Source organism: Delphinus delphis, chromosome X (assembly GCF_949987515.2).
Source record: "Delphinus delphis chromosome X, mDelDel1.2, whole genome shotgun sequence".
Lineage (NCBI taxonomy): Eukaryota > Metazoa > Chordata > Mammalia > Artiodactyla > Delphinidae > Delphinus > Delphinus delphis.
Window position 1 is genome coordinate 64,354,307 of NC_082704.1, and position 5,826 is coordinate 64,360,132.

Consider the following 5,826-nt stretch of genomic DNA (forward strand, 5'->3'; position numbering starts at 1 on the left):
CTCAGGGACTTTTAAAATTATGATGTTAGGTTTAGAGAGGCTTAAGTGTACTGGGGACTTGGCCTCATACAAAAGACGGTCCTGCAGGGTGAGCTAGGTGTATCTCCAGAGAAATGGAATGAAGAGAGGCAGCATAAGCAGGAAATTGAGGTGTTCCCACCAGATGCTTTCTGGTTTCTCTGTGAAGCATGAGAGGGCAGCTGAGAGCAAGAGGGAATGTGCTGAAGTCTTGTCTTGAGAAGAATGACTTGAGAAGTCCTGCATAGCAGCTCGGAGGAGAGGGAGAAGCAGTCTGACAAGGAGATGGATGGAAGTTTTCAGGGACCAGGTCAAACTAGAGGACATGATTCTTCAGGGATAGCACTCTGTATGTAACCCAGCGGTCTGAATGTAAGATGGGTCATCCAGATGGATGCCAAACGTTAGTGAATGTGGAGGCCTGACCAGGAGGTCAATAGACAACAGGAAAACGGAGGGGTAGCCCCAAATGATGGCCAAATCAATGCATAACAAGTGCATATGGATAGAATACCAAAAAACACAAGTAACCTTTTACCTGAGGAAGCACTTAGGTAATTTTCTTTATCTAATATTTTGGGCAGATTCATTGCCTCTAAATTAAAAAGAAATCTATTAAGATGTATAGTATGTGCATGGTCTGTTTGTTTGGACTTTTTTTTTTTTTTAAATAAGGGAACTTCTCACCAGTCAAGTACTCACAGCCTTAGATACTTGCAGAGACCGAGAATTGGGTCCTCACAAGACTGGAAAAGCCAACTGCTTCTGTACCCCCAAAGAGCAGGAGATAAAACTGTCACCCAGAGCCTTTCCCACTGCCAGGCAAAGGAACCAGCCCAGGCAGAGGTATAAGAAAAAGCACTGGCCTTTGTGCCCATACCTCTTGTTTCAGATGGACTCAAAGTAGCTGGATGTTAAAATAAGAGAAAGAGGAATGTGCCAGGAACAAAAGGCGGTACATAAAAGGGGAGAGGTGGTGGACTTCAAGAACTATATCGAAGAAAGAAAGACCTTTTGGTGTGGGGTAAGAAAACTGGAGATGGAAGTCCACTGGGATGATTCCCTCTCTTTTCTGGAAGGGCACCACTGAGTTGACCTTCAGCTTCCTTCTAAGGCAGGTGATGTAGACATGCCATGTGTGGAGCCAAAGGCATCACCAATCCTGACTAAGGTGCTGAGGTGTCTGTAATGCCAGGGATAACAGGGGTGTGGAGAAGATGAAAGCTATAATTGCTGGAGCTAGGGTGTCATGGGGTAGAGGAAGGCATCTCACGTTATTGAATATAAGTTTGTCAGTGGCAAGGCAGTTGGGTGAGTGCTGCTATTTGCAGGTGGTGAAGCCATGCAGACACTCCCTAAAAATATGGATCACATGGTCTTGGTGGCTGTCAGACTATACGGGGAAAGCAAACTTGAAGGACCTTGAAACTGGTCATTAAAACCTGGGAGCAAAAATAGGGCTATGGTCAGAAACCATGTAAGTTCGTCTACTATGAATATATAAAATCTGGATAATAAAAGTGTTTGCTGTGACAGGTGTGGTTCATGATACCTACAGGAATTGACCCCTGTCATCTTATGAGGCTGTTTCATGTGAAAACAGGATATTAGAGATGACCTCTCAAGTGATCATATCCACAGGGTGTGTTCTATGGTTAGGAGGGAGTGCAACAGTGACCTTAGGATGCCTTCCCAGATTCGAGCTTGTCCCAGAAACCTTGGAGTGACATAGCTTCAAAATACATAAAGCAAAAATTGAAAGAATTACAAGCAGAAATAGACACATCCGTTAAAAGAGTGGTACATTTTAACATGTCTCTCAGCAACTGACAGCTCAAACAGCCAACAGCTTAATAAGGATTTAGAAGTTTTGAGCAACATGTGAACAAACTTGATTTAATGGATAAATCCTGAACCCTGAAACCAATAATTATATAATACACATTATGGTCAAGCATATCTGCAACATGTATAATAAATGTAATATCAGACAAGGTACATCTCAAAAAAAAAAATAACAGAGTCCAGCTCATGCAGACAGTCTAGAAGCCACAATCGATAGGAAGTAGGGTGTCCTAGGACAATGAGTTCAGCGAGATATTAAACATGAATTGAGTAGCAACATAGTCAGATCATCTTCAGGGGCATGGTTCTTATGGGTTCTTTGTCTATTGGACTACAGACAGGAAAGCAAACTCGGTTGGCCTTGAAACTTGTGACCAAACTCTTGGAGGAAAAAAACTGGGACTGTGGTCAGAAATCATGTGAGAGAGTATTCTGTGAAAGCAGAAAACCTGATTTACCAAACGTAACAGGGGACAGGTAAAAGAGATGGCTGGTGCCATCTTGCTGAAGTTGTTGCCTATGAGAGTGGTGATCATATTCTAGGACTGTTTTGTGGCCAAGAGAAAGTACAATGGTCCCCTAGGATGCCATCCTGGCCAACCTGACACAGTTGTTACAGGAGGTGACACAATGCACTGTGTCCCTTTTGACATGATGGGGGCGGGGGGCTCACAGATCCCTGAATCTTGCTCTGTCTTGGGGTGCATTGGCCAGCAGGGGTTCATATCATGACACTGACACCACCAATACCTCTCCCTTATGGAAAGGTACAGCCATTCCCTAGTCTCCATAAGGCCCTCTAAGCTTTGTGTCATGTCCAGAATCCCACCTCCTTCCTACCCCTTTACCATCAAAAGTAGCTTTAGTGTTCCCAGGGGTGCTGACATAAGTCCTGGCCAGCTGCCAGGCTGGCCACGGACTCCAGCTACTGCTCTTTCGTACCCGATAGACAGATTTGCTTTTCAGGAAGGAAAACTCAAGAAACGCCATTCAGTATCCATAACACCAGCTACTGATAAACTTAGACCTTGAATTTTAATACCTCTATTTAGTGTTTTTGCCCAGGGTCTTATTCTTTCCTTTCTTTCTTTTTTTAGTATTAAATGGGAAGAAAACTACCTAAGTTGTAGAGTTATTCTGAGATTAATGATGTAGTGTGGAACCTAACCTAACTTAGGAGACCTGTTCAATTTATGGAACCTATGTTTTTTGTATTGTTTTATATCATTATTAAGCAGCTGTATAAAGAAATGATGGGCTGCTCCCTGCTGCCCCCTGCAGCACAACTGAAAGTCAGAAGCCTCGCATGATTTCTGAATACCGTGCCAGGGACCATGAGACGATTCAGGTTCCTTGTCCAGGAAAAAAAAAAAAAAAAAAAAAGTGAAAAATTGAAAGCAGCAATGTCTTATAAAGAATGGAATCTGCAAAATATGGGATGGACCCTATCAACAGAATTCACAGATAAAATCTGCTATCTCTAGGGGAACTGGCAGGCAAGTTTGGCCCTTCAACCTTATGCATAGTTAAGAAGCATGTAGAGGTATGGAAGTAGCAACCCTTCTGTGTAGCCTTTGGGGACTCAGAAATTCTAGTATTTTGAGAAACAAGCAATGCAGTCCAGTGAGTCAGAGAAGAAGGTATCTATTCCTAAAAGAAAGGGCTTTCATATTCATGCTCTTTCACTTTTCACTTCTGCTGTCCCTGGTGTGCTGTCCCTGGTGTGCCATTATTGTGTTGCATACAGTATGATAGGCAGACTGGGCCCCCTAAAGCAGACCTGAGACTGAGAAGAGAGCGCTCCCATTACAGGGCTGGATGTTATTTTGCCATCCTGCCTAAGATGTATCCTTACCTGAGTGCAGAGACCCTAGTTTACTTTGCAAAGGATGTTTTGAGGTGTTACAAGAGCTTCCCTTTTTGGTATCCCACCTTCAACGCAGCACCATCTCTTTACCCTTAGTGGGATTTACATTCCACTAAATGTATATTTTATCTCCTCTTTGTGTTTCTCATTTCTTAGATGCAGTATATACCTCATGAAATTTTTCATTCAGTCTCCAATATTTTTGGTAGCCTGCTCAGAGGTGTGCCCATATGTGGTTAAGCCCTAGGTATATGATAATGAATAATGCACGGTAACCTTCTTACAAGGCACTCATCCTAGTGGGAGATACTGTTACGTTAAAACTAATCATTTTTAACAAAAGACAGTAGTAACTGGAATGACAGGGGTTCCAAGGAATCTCTGTGGCTGACGTATATTAGAGGAGTTCCATGATTACTTGTTGGATGAATGGATCGATGACAATATATCCAGGGTATTATGGGAAGACAGAGAATGGTTCTAAGCTGTCCTTGGGGCATGGTGGGATCTGCACAACTCCTGAAGTGAACACACCTTGGGCGAAGGTTGGAAGCTTCTGATGCATTGAGTTCCCAGGAAAATCCTGGGAATTTTGATTTAATATTGTTCACGGGTAAGGGTAGGGAAATAATCATTCTGTTAACTGCTGAGTCTGGATCATATGGGACTTAATCTGTCCCATACCAGTTGGGCTGTGTGGGGGTGGGGGTGGGGGTGGTGCATGCATGCCTGCCTGTGAGTACATGTTCAAGAGAGAATGCCTCCCCAGACACACCAGGGGCAGTTCAAGTGATCTGAAATCGGGCCAGATTTTAAATCACCTCCTCCTTGGAAATTATCAACCCTACTCTTCTGCTCAGCCTCGGGGCCGTGATGGTTTATGGTTAAACTATGTCATCTTTTATTTCAGAGGCACCTGAGTTTTACTATCTGGGTGACCTTAGGCAGGTTTCTGAAGCTCATTGAGCCTTGGTTTCCTTACTTCAAAAGTGGAGGCTATAGTCACACTTGCCTCACTTGGTTGTTTCTATCATTAGGAATTATGTAATCAGTGAACATACGAGCTCTTAGCACAGGACCTGGAAGCTAGTGAACGCTCAGTAAATTCTAGATTATTCAGATCGCCATGGACTTTGCAGACATAGCTCAGACCGAGGCTCTGAGATTATTTTCTGCAGCGGTTCCTTTGTTCCACATCTGCTGAGGGAGAAGGAGGCCTGGGATGAGTGAAGGGGAGAAGTAGGCATAAGTTAGCCCTGATACTTGTGGGTCCAGCTGCAACTTCCTGGTGCTGTGGTGAGCTAGGGCTGTGGCTGGGTATAGACCCCAAGTCATGCCTGTCTTGCTGCAGTGTGTCACAACTTTTCCTCCAGGGAAGCTCTGAAAGCTCCATTCAGCAAGCACAATACCAGGGTGTTATAGCCAAGACTTTGGGCTTTAGAGGCAGCAGCCATGGGTGTCAAGAAGAAAAATGAACTGAGCCCATGGCTGGTCTCTCTGTATAGTCACTGTTCTCTCTTTCCATTGTTTCCTTCCTTTGTCTTTATTTACTCTTTCGTCACACCCTGGTTGGGGCTGCTGAGTATGTTGATGCAGAACTCACTAGGAGTTCTGGAGCAGCCAGAGAAGAGGCAGGGATGAGACTCGTGATGATCCTGTCCTGCTGACCTGGTGCTGACCCTGTTCTGACTCAGCCACATCTACAGGAGATTTCAGGGTTCTGGACACAAGTATCACCAGTAGATTTCTCTGAGAGTGGCTCCTGTGGTGCTTGGTGACACGGGGCACCCTTTGTTCTGACCACAGGCCCACCAGCTGCCCTAACCACTGCCATGAGAGGGAACCGTTTGGGATGTGATGAGCGACTTGCACTGCTTCATCACTCCTATGGAAACAGCTCTTTCAGTGTTTACTCTCAGCCCCTCATTGGATTCCTATTTGGTCCTATGGGGGCTGGGCCAGGAGGCAAACCTGAGTAAGGGATAGAGTCCTCTCTTCAGAATCACCACTTGCTCTTAGTGGGCCAAGCTGGGCTTCCTGGCTCTTTCTTCCTTAGGATGTCATTGCCTAGTATCCTTTACAGTCCCTAAATCAAA